The 14,469-nt window shown below is 37.3% G+C and overlaps 1 long non-coding RNA gene across 1 annotated transcript in view; it reads right to left on the bottom strand.

Moving 5' to 3' along the window:
* LOC109202267 (uncharacterized) overlaps window positions 1–14,469 on the bottom strand; it is a 712,495-nt gene that overhangs the window by 553,810 nt on the left and 144,216 nt on the right. The gene's annotated exons all lie outside the window — the stretch shown is intronic.

The raw sequence follows: 14,469 nt of genomic DNA, 5'->3' as shown, positions 1-14,469 counted from the left end.
TTTTAAATAATAAAAGAATTATGAGTGCAGGTATTTGTTCATAAGCATAAGTGTGACGGATACAGAAAGATGACTTTTATGCACAGAAATTGTAAGACTAGAATGGTTAAAAAATGTGCTCATGTAACTTTAAAAAAAAAACTAAATTAATTAATTTCTGAATAAACTGTGTATGTGTTGGGATGATGGACCGCGAAAAAATATGCAAATATGCAAAAAGTAAAAAAAAATTGCAATACAGCTAATTTGATGCTGTCATATTCCAAAAGGAAATCAAAATAGGATAGCTGTTTAATCCTTGTGCACACAGTTTGTCTTGGAGGGAAACTGAGTCTTATTGTTTTAGGTGGTTGTTCACTTTGATTACAGCAGCTTCATATAACCACGTCCGAACATGTTAAAACTGTCTGTCCTGTGAATTCTTACTCAATTACTCAGATGCAAAGCAAGTTCACAGGGTCATGAGGAATTAAAAAAAATACAACAGGTATAACAGGAAATGACTATTTTCTTTAAATGAAAGCAAAAGATATCAAGGTAATAAAAACAAGCTATTTCTCACTATCTTCTTTAGCAAGTCTTTAAGCATCAGTGCCATTTATTATGATTTTCATTTGCAGCATTTGTCACAGTGCAGTGCCGACACACATTTTTTATTTTTCATTTTATTTTTTTGCAAAAATCCAGACACAGCAAATCTATTTTCCCCTTCCCCCTCCTTTTCAAACACTACTGTAATGAATTGGCATGAATGACAAGAAGGTAGTGTAGTGAAAAGCCTTTTTCTTGTCTCCATTAGCAGGTCCTGTGTTTCCACAGAGGCATCAAAGAGAGAGGAGCAGGAGAACGCAGGAGGGACGGGGGGGGGAGGCAGGCTGCAAGCCTCAAGCTGCACACAGAGATAAAGACCAGACATATCTGCGTGTGTGTGCGTGTGTGTGTGTGTGTGTGTGTGTGTGTGTAAGGGATTAGGCTGATTTTGACTGGCTCTGCTCCATTGTGACAGCGGCTTCTACGAAACTGCACACTGCCACATGATGGACATGGCTTGGAATTGCACAGATAATGTCTTCCTTTCTCTCTCCATCTTGCTCTTTCTCCCTCTCTCCCTCCCTCTGGCTTGCGCTCTTGCTCTCCCCCCTCTTTCCCCTCTCTCACATACACACACTATACACTGCATAGTGTGCGATGATGTCTTAGCCTCAGGAAACTTGTGTTTTGTACATTTGTGAGCCTGGAAAAACATGCCCTTCTCAAAACTGTGCAATCATATTCATTTGGTGATTTCTGTATGCTTTTGTTTTGTTATGTGCTCTAGATTTGTAAGTGCTGATGCGATAATAACCAGGGCAGAATGCACGCTAAACATTAGGGAAAATGTCATAAGGTCACTTTATGTGTATTTTGAACAGCTGAATGTCTTACTGTGTGAAGATGTTTTCACTACATTGCATCTATGTACTCTGTCTGTGCTGGTGTTGTCCCTACAAGATCATAACACTCGGGCAAAAAGACCATAACAATAATAAAGCGTAAGCATAACTAAAAGCTTACCACAGCAGGTTAAGGACCACTAGAGAGGTAGAGTTTCACATTTTAACAACGTCCATGTAACAGAAAAATGCATGGTGCAAACACTTTTAATTACCTGTTGTGTCCTTTGTACATTTAATATATTGTTTTCCCTCTCAATGCTATTTATGCTTTATGTTAAGCACCTCAAATTACCTTGCTGTTAAAGGGTGCTGGAAAATAAACCTGCCTTGTCATCTAAATTGGGGTAGTCACAGAAAGTAAATAAAAGATAAACATAGCTGTCATGTCTAAAAAGCCAAAAGATAAATCAGGGAACTCTACAGCATGGGCCTATCTTCTGAACAATAAGTCGCTGTCTTATGAGTATGCATTGTCCCTCTGTCTCTTGGTGCCTCGCTTGTGATGTCTGGTTTTAAAACAGCTGCTCCCTTGTCACACGAGGTCACCACAGCATATGGCCGTACATGTTTGATTTGGCAGTTTTGTGATGCCCTTCCTGGTGCCACTCCAAAAGGGATTTGTGTCTCCAGCTGGAATCAAACCTTTGACTTGGCAAGCAAATGTGTAAACCACTACACTATGGAGCCACACTTTAGGACAGCTACAGTAGCAGTGGCCAAAATGCTTAGCTAAAAGATATGGAAATGGCAGATGTTACACTGATCTTTTACGTACGGTCTAGGATTATAGTCTATGGTGCAGTAAAATGTGTATAGAGATGAGGTCTCAGCAGATACACGGGTCAAACACTTTTGACTGGGAGACTGCAGTTCATCTTGTTTGAAACCAACTAAACTAAACTAACTAAAACTAAAACTAGCAAAACTATTTATGGCAATATCAGGTTGTGCAAAACTATATGTAGAGGAGAGTGAAGGAGAAAGAGGAGACAAAAAAGGGGACAGAGAGAGGTAAACTAAGGAAGGATTAAATTACCCTGTAGGAAGAAAACACAAAAAAGCAAAAGGAATAATCGTGACCATGTAAAGACATCAATAAGTAATAAAAAAAGAAAATCCCTTTTGCCTTTTTTTCTGAGTACAACAGCGTTAGGCATTACTCTACATCCTGCTTTAGGACTTTTCTCTTTTTTTCATTGGTGTAAATGACATAAGCTCATTTCTCTGGTCAGAGTTTTAATATTTGACTAAAACTCCTACTAAGTCCTGCCATGCCTGACTATCCTAATTAGCTTCATCACTAAATGAAATCAGCAGTGACACACACTGTAATAATTCGGCAGCATATACCATGGAGCTGCAGGGAGGAGCTGCATGGTTGCCAAGTAAAATATATTTTCCTTTTCCATTTAGTTTCCCCTCATAAATGAGGTGGTTTTCCAAACAAAGTAGGTTAAATGTAGCTTCAGGAGATTACCAATGAATGACCGTTTTAGTTGAGTCATATGTTATGAAGGACAAGCTCTAAATGCCAACATTTACCATAAGGTAAAACATTTGCTGCTTTAATATAGAATTACAAGACTTGAATTTAACAGATTTTTCCAAATCGCTGTGTTCTTAGTTCAGCTTCTGCTTGTTTAGTGGTGTAAAACTAGTCGTGTATTTGTTGACTAAATATTAAGATTTCATAGTTTTAAAAATGAGTCATTGAAATTACTTTCTAATATACTTTGGTGTTCTTTTCTTCTTTTTCGGGGGAGATAAAGCAAATCTTATGGTAATTGCAAATTGTCACGTATTATCTTCTAGTGTTTCTAGTGTAATATATATATTACATATATTACGTCCATGGTTACATCTACCAAAGTGAGTTCTTGTAGCATGCCATTTTGTACCATGCCATGTCATTTAGTTGAGTGTTTAAGATAGGAGTCTTAAATCGATTTGTTGTTGGAGTCGGGCTCAAGTGGACATTAGAGGAACCACTTGGAGCTTTCAGTACTCTGTTACTGGCTTCATTTTTAAGCTCCAGAATTGGCCACTTAGCCTTAAACTAACTGTTAGTATGCAGTGATAAACTTCACCGTGAATAAAAGGATGTAAGGATGGTGTAATCATTTTTTATTCTAAATTAACTGTGGTTTTTGTCAGTTCATTGTAGGGACATTTATTGCATTTGTTACATTTTAAATGTATTTACTCTAACATAATTCAACACTGTGTTTTTGATTTTTCAGTTAAATCATTCAGGCTGCCAATAGCTTAGTGTATCTTAGTATGATCATCAAACAAAATATATGTTGCTGACCCCTGAGATAAAAACTCTTAGTAAATATGCTTCAGCTGCTAAAGCCTAGATACTGTTAATGCAGTTATGGACATTTGTTGTTGGTGCATGTGTATAAAGCATGGCTCTGTGCCCCAATATGTTTGTCATGTATAAGTGTGTTTGATGTGTGAAGGCAGGGCTTTTTTCTGTGTCCAATGCAGTGCATTCTTCTTCATTAGAAACAGATCAGTGACTCTGTCTATTCCAGGACTGCCCCTGGGTTCAAATCAATCCACCACCCGGACACCCACACAGAGACACTCACTCATGCACTCTTATACAAATTCACCATGTTTGTCTGAGACCATTAGAAATGAGTCTTGTCCATCAGCCAACATGGCTCAGTTTGTGTTCTGTGTATGAATAAATATATAATGTATTACAGCCAACAAATGCTCTAGTTATTTATCATAGTCTACCCTAATGCTTAACAGGGGAAAGTAAATAGACAACGATGCCAGAATGGAGATTCCCTGTGCTGCAATGGTAAAAAAGTGGAAAAAGTTTTTGTTTTTTTAAAATAACTTTTAATTAGGAAGTCCTGTAAGTAATTAAAGTTTGAACATTATTTAGATTTTTGCTGAAAGGTTTTCAAAGGTGTAACTTTAATATCCTTGCCACATTTGGTCTCTTAATTAGCCTTTGTAGCAAATAACCTCAAAGGCAATTAGCCTCCCTCAAAAATATAAAGCATGACTGCAATTTATACACTTTTACAAATATATATTAACTTATCTGTGATTAAAACTCTCACATTTAGAATATCTTAATTAAAAACGTTCTGGAGCTCATGTACCCTAAAGATGTCACATCAGCCACTTCTCATGCAGGCCAGGTTTTTCAGAGGTATCACTAGAGGAATATAAATTGAATTTCAGGATGGATTGAATTGCATGATTTGACTTCATATTGCCTGCAGCCACACTGCCGGCTATTTGTTGGATGAAATTATCCAGTATGCTAACACCTCACTTTTTGTGCTTATTCAGAATGGATAAAGCCTCTAGTTTGTTTGGCTTTTTTCATTATGTCAAAACTCATTAGAGTTGTGCATAACTTCATATAACAGTGGCTTTAGCTGATTGTTATAGAAAAATATACATAAAGTATTATTTAAAATAACCAGTTTCATTTAAAAGGAGCACACAGTGTTACTTTAAACTGGGAACCAAATTTGAAGGGTATTAAGTACCAGATTACTTTGACTGACAGGTGAACAATGGATCCAGTTTACAGTGGCTGTCTGCATTTGCTAAGTCTGCACATGCATTTACAATTCCTTCACACAAAGACAAGAGGTGTATTTGACTTCTGTAGCCTCCACATTGTTGGCAAATTGGCACCACTGTAGAGAGAGCGACAGACAAAGAAAGACAGAAACAAGAGAATGTATGGAGAGAACAGATTACATAAGTCCTTCACCTCACATGCCTGACTATGTGACTGCAAAATGCCCAAGAGACTGAGGGATGGAGGAAGGCAGTGAGAGGAGAGGAGGTGGGGGAAGCGGAGTAAATTGGAGAAAATTAAGTGGAAGAGAGGAGGGATTTGAGAGAGAGAGAGAGAGGGATGGGGTGAAGGCGAGGGAGGATGAGTGAGGCAGAGAGAGGGAAGCTGATGAGAGGTTTATAAAAAGGAAAGTGAAGATGATGTAGAGAGCATGTGAAGTATGCTTCTGTCATTCTAGTAAATGCCAGTCGCCTCGCCTCAACAACAGCAAAAAGACTGCCGCTGAAGAGGGCTCTGATATGCAGCCTGACAAAGGCACTTATCAGATGCAGCACAGCTTGAAAAATGCTGACACGCTGACAAAATGTTGAAATCAAGTGAACTGGGAGGCAGATTGATGACCCTGTTTAAATTGCCTGGCTGACAAAACATGACAGAAATGTGTTTTGTGATCTTTTTTTTTAAATTACCCTGAACATTTTAATTAAAAAACAATTTGGATGATGGGATGAAATATAGTGTGGCATAAGGAAAAAAATGGCTTCCTCCTTTTATGTTCTGAAGCATATTTTTGATCGATGTGTATCAGAAAAACAGACATAGTCCAGACATAATAAGTTAACGTACAGTAGTTTGCTTTAAAGAGATTAGGTTCATACAGCACTGCAGCTGTTACAAATCCAAATCGCTAAAGCCGTTAAGGATTAAGTGTCCTGCTCAAGGACACTTCAGAAGGACATATGCTTTTTTTTCTTTCTTTATATATACATACGTATACACCCACTCTAATGGTGAAATGCAGCTAAGTCAAGCTTAAAACACGTTTATTTTACATGTTTTATTACAACTGCACAGTACAGTTCAGGGTTAATGCAGCACTTCTGTCTGCACTAAGTCATTTATGAATCATGATAGAAGGTGAAATTGTTTTTAAAAAGAATTTTCTCAGGGTTTTTTCCTATTAAAGGTAATTTGAAACATTTATAATTTAGGACTGTTGGTTCAACAAATCCAATAAGTTGAAGATGTAACTTTGGCTTTGGGGTCATTTTGCATTTTGCATACATCACACCCCCATTAAAATACTGAGAGATTATTTACAACACCATGTGTAGGGTGTAAGTTACAGTCAGGTGGTTCATTTTTCTATAAGGTCTACTTCTGTTTTTTGAGAAAGTGCCATAAATAACAGCGTGTTGAATTTACTTAAAGGTAACATTTGCTGCAATGTCATAATAGAAACCTAAAAATCCCTATCATAAAATGCTTGAAGACATATATAGTTTAAGTACATGAATGAAAGCCCATTTTCTTTATAAAGTATGTGTAATGTGGGCTTTGTCTTTCTTACAAGGATAACAAATAGCTGTGATGCTGCTGAGGCTGCCTTTATGTGAACCCTATGCTTAAGTTTTCAGTCAATGCGTCTATTCCATAAATTGATGAAATATTGCCCCAAAAATATTGCAAAACAATTGACAGAAGTGTAGGAATAACTTCTGTGGGGCTGGAAAGGGGGATTCAAGAGGAGGAATGAAAGAAGAAGATGGAAACCAAGTGAAGAGTGGGGAGTAAATAAAGGTCAACAACAGTTCCTGCACTGGATCAAAGAGTTCCCCTGTTTCAGTGTAATGATTCATCACTGACATTTCGATCTCTACTCCGTTTTTAGGTTCAGCTATTTGTTTACCGTAGAGTGTTGACATTTGCACCTGATGGTTTTGTGTACCTTATGCTGAACAAAGGTTACAAAGTCAACTCTGAGTACATGCGAGTACAACTCATGTGTGAGTAGCTGAGATTTTGTCATCGGTTGGCTTCATTTACAGTGAGTGATTGAGTGACTCTAACTGTTCTCAGATTTACCAGATTTACAAAAGCTTTACTAAAGCTTCTACTGATTCCAGCCACTAAAAAGAGATTTTTGGGGGGTGTTTTTTGTTTATGTTTTCTTGCATTTCAGAGCCATATAATGGATGACATACAGTACATCAGTACACGGGAGTTGCTTCTATTTCAGTAGGTACAGAGCTAACCAGAAGATGTCACTGTTGACCTAAAAAACATAACAGCCCTTAGACACTTGCAATATCCCTTTTGCCTGAAAGAAAATAGCTAAATGTAAAGGTTTTTAATAATCTCAGTATCTGTGATCAGATCCTATCACAGGGACAAAGACCTACATTTAAGGAAATGATTTATAGGACTGTGGCTTTAATAATAAATCTGATGTCTGTGGCCAGTGATTGATTTCCATCAGAACCATCTGGCTTCGTTTTACAAATGTTATGACCCCACACAACAATGCACTGTAACTGGCACTGCAATTATGGATCATTATGGGTTGCCATAGTACGGAGTGACGTTAATGAAATTAGCAAGACCTGTGACGTACTCATTATAAGCCACTTGCTGTTGTACAGCAAGTAGAGCGAAGGTTCAACACCACATGCCGAAGTGGCAGGACAATGTGTGTGTGTGTCTGTGTGTGTGTGTGTGTGTGTGAGAATGAGAGCTAGAGAAATAAAGAGTTTTGTAGAATCACAGTGGTTTAGAAGGGTATATATAAGTGCAGCCTCTACTCATTCATACATACAGCTTGATACACACACATTCTCCTGTTCACTATGCATGCACGGACACTAGATGCACACACTTACACACACACGTAGAAAGAAATGTGATTGCTCATACACAGCTGTGCACCATAAATAGTCACCAAGATGCAGAATGTACAACAATTAAGATTTAAACTAGCAAAGTGATGAGCAACGATTTTATAGAAATGACGGTTTTCTAACTTTCACACATTTCCTATGGACAACAGAATATAAATTAAAAAATTAAAAAAAATATTATATGAAATACTTGTCAGCTCATTGGCCCCATAGCTATCACAGCACTGTGCTTTATCCATGGTCATTTTTACTTTGTATCCTGGGTAGTTTTTTCAGTCTGTAAATAATGGCAGGCTTCCTTTTTCATGAATAAATTCAATCCTTCTGCTTTCTGAACGCAGAGCAGAGTTACTTGACTGTTTATTTGGCATTTATTGAATGATGGTATTTTCCCAAAGGACTCCAAAAGTTCAATATCTGGAAGTCACAGGGTGTCAGAGACAGCTCTGTCATAACTGTTGCTTCTTTCTTGGCATTTATTTTAGGCTGCCATTACCTTGATGTCTTATCCTCTCCAGAAACCACACACACACACACACACACACGACTGATCACTTTGTTTACTGCCCTACTTTCCTACTTTTCTTTTTCTTCTCATTCTTGTTTTTCACCCTTTCACTCCACTCTCCCACCCTTGCTTCCTTCCTCTCTTTCTTTTCCTCACCTTCTAACCAGTAGGGTTTCCTGTAAGGGAGGTCGGGTGACAGCGGGGTCACTTTTTGCTTTCCTGAAAAAATAAATAAATAAAATGACTTTGTTGGTGCATCCAGTGGTGTGCAGAGGCCAGCTTGGATTTACTTACTAGTTCATTTCTATACATCTGCTGCTTACACAGGTGTAACACAAGGTATAGCTTGTGAATTAAAGGTCCTGCACACCCACGCAGGTGTTTTAGTTTTCACTCTGTTTTCATTAGACGTAACTTTGGTTTCTATCATACAACAGCTACATTTCCATTTTTACATAACAAATGCAGATGGCTTCACCAGCTGTGTAACAGTTCACACTTCATAAATGCACATAACAATGATCCTGAGCCTCTTTTAATGGTTTAAGCCTGTAGCTTCCTAATGGTACAATCACAGCTGCAACTATTGTGTGTGGAAAATGTGTATTTCTCATTAAATTTGACCCCTTCTGAACTTAAGCAGAGTCGTCTCGTGATAGGGGTTTGCTAGTGTCACCCATATCCGGACAACAGAAAAGACTAATTGTGTCTCACCCTGACAGGTGAGTGACCCAGCAGTGAGCGAGGATGGAGTGATTGAGACTCGTCACTATGTGCCCACACAGTCCCCAAGGAGAGGTCTCACTGATCAAAAACAAATGTAAACTTCTGCGTACGTATAGAACTGATGCAATCTGACTTTTTAAGACTGTCATGGATAAACTACATCAGGGTGACATGTTATTAAGATTAAACAATTAATTCTAATCTCATTTATATGTACTATACACGTCTTATTCACTTACATTCTATAAATAGTTTTGATCCCTTTGTTTCCTGTTAAAATACTGATTAATATTTCGACATGTCAGGCTTCATTTGTACAGTATTAAGTAAAATGGATGTTTCTCCTGAAGTCTAAATTTAAAATTGAAATTTGAGTATTTCCAGGCAAAGCTCAGCAAGATCCAGTCTTGTCTTATCTCAAGATAACGGAATAATCAAGTCTGACCTCAAACTAATGGTTTAAGACAAAATCATGATGATTTACAGTTGTTCTGACCTTCTTACTACATGGCAAATCTGCTTTGCAAATACTGTGCATGTTTATTGTGCATCTGGGGTTTCAAAAAGGATTGATGTGGGTAAATTATTCTTAAAATGTCCATATTATCCTTGCATGTATACTTGTTATAATAATAAACAGAGTGATTTCAGGAAACAGATAAATATATCTAAATGCAGTAAATTTCTAAACTAATGATGATCAGTGATACTCTAACATTTCCGAGATTTTTTTTACCCTTTTGTTTATTGAAGGAAGGACAACTAATTGACCTGAACCTTAGACTCGGTCTGGTAATTAGGGCCCATTTACAGTCATCATATCATTCACAAACTATGACTATTGACGTAAAACTCTCAAGAGAGAAAAATGTATTGACTTTGATATCACTATTTGGTATAGCGCTATGGCAACAATTTTTTCATAGATTTATAAACACAGTCAGCGTACAGATCGTGATTTGAACATGAAAAATAGACCGCTGCTTCTACAAATGTGCCTAATAGTGAGGTCAGGCAGGAAATATCTATCTGAAAAGGAGAAAAACCTGTACAAGATTGGCTGAAAGAAGCTCATTCTGATGGAATGTCTATAGAATCCATTAAAATGAAATCATTCTGTCAAATGAACCCACTCCAACCTCTATAAATGTAGTGTTAAAAAAGTCTTCATCCTTTCGTATAGGTAGTACTTCTCAGAATGGACAACCACCTTTGCTCCTCATGCTTTTGCTGGGAAGAATCAGAATGTATTTTATTTATTGCATTTTAATGGAAATAATCTGGAGCTCTTTGGAGGTGTGATGTACCAAAGGAAATGCCTGAATGTTTAAGCTTTACAGTGAGAGCATCTAGTGGGTTTGTGATGCTGTTTGGATTCTTATCAGCATGATTTGGATCCACTTGCTGCCTTTGATGAACGCGGTATTATTTATGTCAACAACATCCTGATCAATGTAGCATGAGAGGGTCACTGAACGGTTCATGGAGTAGAAAAATGATATGGCCTTCAAAGTCAACAGATCTTAGTCCAATTGAACACGTGAGGAGATTTGGACAGATGTTAGACGGCTTTCTCTACCATCGTGATAATCCTTCTATTAGATTTCCAGACAGACTTGTAGCTGTTTTGTTCAAAATGTAGAGATTGTCAGGGGCTGGGTCTGTGACCCAGTGTTTACTTTGTATTCTTAATCTTCTTATGTTAGATTAAAATAATGTTAAGTTCTTGTGTTAGTGTTTAGTTAGGGTTTAGTTGAGTGTTATTCTAGTTTATGTGTCATCCTTGTCCCCATATTTATGAGTCTTTTCCTGTCTTTTGTCTAGTCTGTTTTGTCCTCTACGTTGAACGTTTAACTTATGCCCGTGCCTTCGTCTTCCTTATCTGTTCCCTTTTGCCTTTCCTTGTGTTCCATGTCTCCCCAGTCTGTCCCCAGGTATTTCCACTTCCCTCATTCCCCTTCTGTGTATTTAAGTCCTCTGTCTTCCTCTCTTCAGTGTCGGGTCCTCTGTTTTCCTCCCTCCACGTCACATCAGGTTATCCCATGTCCATGTCCATGTTTCATTTTCATGTTTTCTTGTCACAGTTTCTCGCATGCACCTGCTCGGATTCATGTTCATGTTTTTCTTGTCATAGTTGTCATTATCATTCCTAGTTATTCCCAGTATAGGTTTTAGTTTTAGTTTTGTTCATCGTGCTCTGTTTTGTGTTCATGTTTTTTCAGCCTAATAAATGGTTCACTTTTTGTTAAGATTCAGTTCCGTCTCTCCCTTGTCTGCTTTTGGGTTCATATTGCAAACTCATCTGCCATCCCAGCCGTGATAGACATTAGTAATGCAGACATCAGCAACAGGAACAACCGTCAGGCAACCCAAATAACTTAAGCAGAATTTTCTTTATAAAGGAACTTGAACTCAAGCAAAAAAAGTCATTGACAGTACCTGGATTTATCTTCTACTTCCTGATATGAAGCTTTTGGGGGAATTGCGCATTTAGTAAATTGAATGAGCATTTCTGGAATGGATACTTCCTAAGGACCAGGATCTGAGTCATACCTCAGCTTAAAGACTATATGACTCCACTCTGGTCAGTTAAACAATTTATCCTTATGTTCTGGGTAAAAATCCCACTCTTGCAGTGGTGAGTCATTCATTGCTGTGGGTGGATGTGAGACAGCTGGTGAGTGTATACCAGGTCAGTGGTAGATACCAGCAGGGGTGGGCTTAGCCTACCTATATGTAACTCTTGTCAATCTGAAAAATATATATTTATAAAATAAGAAAAAATGAAATCTTAAAACAACATAGTCAATACCAGTACTTTTCCTGACCTCTGACTGGGTGGGCAGCCTGCAAGCCTACTCTTAAGTAATCTAACCAACACTTTCAAAAGCAAAGCCAATAAACAAGTTTTCCTCCTCAAGAAACACTGGCTTCTGAAGCAAGAGGACCCAAGCAACGTGACAGACAGACAACCAGTGGGCAGCCAATGAGCTGAGCAGTTTCTTCCTCAGGTTCATTTCACATCCCTCTGCTGCTTTCTCCTCCCCCGATGAACACATACCCTCACACCCCTACTTGGCTGTGACTTCTGGCCCGGTTAGCTGGAGAAAAACACTAAACCCCACTGGCCGTGATAGCATCACAGTTCTTGAACTGTGTAATTCCTGCACTTGAGAAGTTGACACCATCGTAGCATAACAACTATGGACCACTTCCCCTCACATTATATGTGATGAAGGTATACTGAAAAAAAATACACCTATTAAATTAACATAATGTAAATCGACTTTGTACAATAAAGTTATGTTTAGTCAGCATCAGTTTCCTGTGTTATAACTGCAGAATTTTAATTTTTACTTTAACATGACTGTAATATATTGTTTTTGTGAATTTTATTCATGTCTTTATGGTGATGTCATGTTAATATCAGATGAAATGATCATGTTTATATTTAAACTTTTTATATGAAGTGTATGTACTTACTTTATGTTAAGCTAACCTAATTATTTCATTTTAATAATTATATTATATATTCTGTTATTATATTTACTAAACCACTGTTTAACATGTTTTCAGAATTTGCTTAAGTATTATTACAAACTACAGTCTTGTTTAACTAATGTTTTTACGTTATTAAATCTAAACACTTTTTGGGCAATAAACAAAAGGATACTGATCAAGTCAAGTATATGTTTTCTCAGGAATGCACAGTTGAGTCATTCTGTCACAAATCAGCACAGGCCTCAACTGTCAGAATCTGTCATTTGGAACAGCTATGATGTAAAAAATAGTCCAAGTATTGTCTTGTTAATATAAAAAAGTATAGCACTGCTGCAAAGTTCCATATTTGAGCACACACTAATAAAAGAACTTCACATTTGTCTTGACAAATAATGACAATTTCTGAATGGTGCATAGTTGAGCATGTAGAATGCTTTCTAATATTAAATTCTTAGTCACCAAAATGAAGAAAATGTAATATTCATTCAACTTTCATGTTTTATCAAGCAAATATAATGGGTTATACCACAAAAATATCAATAGATTGTCATGTCCAAATAGAGCAACATTCTGGTGTTTCCGGATGGTGCTCTAATTATAACTCTGACATATTTTTCATTTTTAAGACCTGGGTCATTCCAATTTCAAATAATGCAATTTTCAGAATATTTTCTGCTCCACTATCTTCAAATTGGCTGATTTGAGATGAAATGAACCAGTCAAAAAAAATGAAATTGCAATTAAGAAAAAGAAACATATAACGCACAACTGAAAATTTCCAGTCAATATAATGTGTCCTTAGTGGAGTTATGTATAAAAAAAAAACAGACTGTGAGATAAGGTGCTATGGCAACAGAAGATAAAATCAGTAAAATTCCTCACTGCAACATACTGAAGCAGGTCCCAGCCCAAGCAGCTAGGTGTAGTCACTCAAAGGTATTCTTAAACTCAGGAGAGCAACCACAAGTACAAAGTAAGTGTACAGTAGTCCAAATATCATAGCAGTAGCTACTACAGAACTGTATGACTCTTGGTGGGCCTCTGGTTTGTCACAAGTATTTGTTTTTTGACCACCTTACCATTCTCACTGTGGTCTCCTTAATGGGTCATTAAATGTGAAATAAAGTGTAATGTCACAGCTGCGTTTCAAAAGCTTCAGTCCTGCATCAAATTGAAATGGAGGAACATATAAGATGGATCAAAATGTTATTTAGCTGAATGAGCTGAATTTCTCTGTCTATCAGTATCAACACACCGACTAGAATAATCCAGCAAGTGAAGGCAAACAGCAGGAGTTGAAATGGAAGCGATTTTAGGACACTTAGGGGTCAAGTAGGTGCCCCTTTTGTCCTGCACTTCACCCACTCAGGAACAGTGCAGTAGTTTCCAAACTGTCCAGCTATAAACAGAAAGTAGTGGTAAGGCCATACTGTTTTTGTACATGACTAATACGTTCTGAGACAGGTCCAGGAGGTCTGTGTAGAGTCAGCCTTTGACAGTGGATGTCTTACACAGTTTGCAGACACATAGCTGCACATTTTGATCTATTTAAAAGATTGAAAAAAATCGCTTAAAGACTTTTTGTATACCCTTCATTTTCACATTTCACTGTATTTTCATCTCTATTTACGGATGAGTGGGAGAGAAAAAATAAATACATTTGCCACATCATGGAGCATTTTTGAAAATAACAGATATGGGATATGCGCAGCTAAAATAAATGCAGTTTAAATACTCATCAGTACTAGAGAGCATTTGTAGAGACACTCAGAGTGAAGGGAAAACTGATTACTGTATTTCACAGGAGAAATATCAGATATCTGTAAAATATCAATTATG

The sequence above is a fragment of the Oreochromis niloticus genome, linkage group LG5 (genome assembly GCF_001858045.2).
Source record: "Oreochromis niloticus isolate F11D_XX linkage group LG5, O_niloticus_UMD_NMBU, whole genome shotgun sequence".
In the NCBI taxonomy this organism is placed as follows: domain Eukaryota; kingdom Metazoa; phylum Chordata; class Actinopteri; order Cichliformes; family Cichlidae; genus Oreochromis; species Oreochromis niloticus.
The sequence above is the reverse complement of the archived record's forward strand: the minus strand, read 5'-3'. Positions and strand labels throughout refer to the sequence as shown.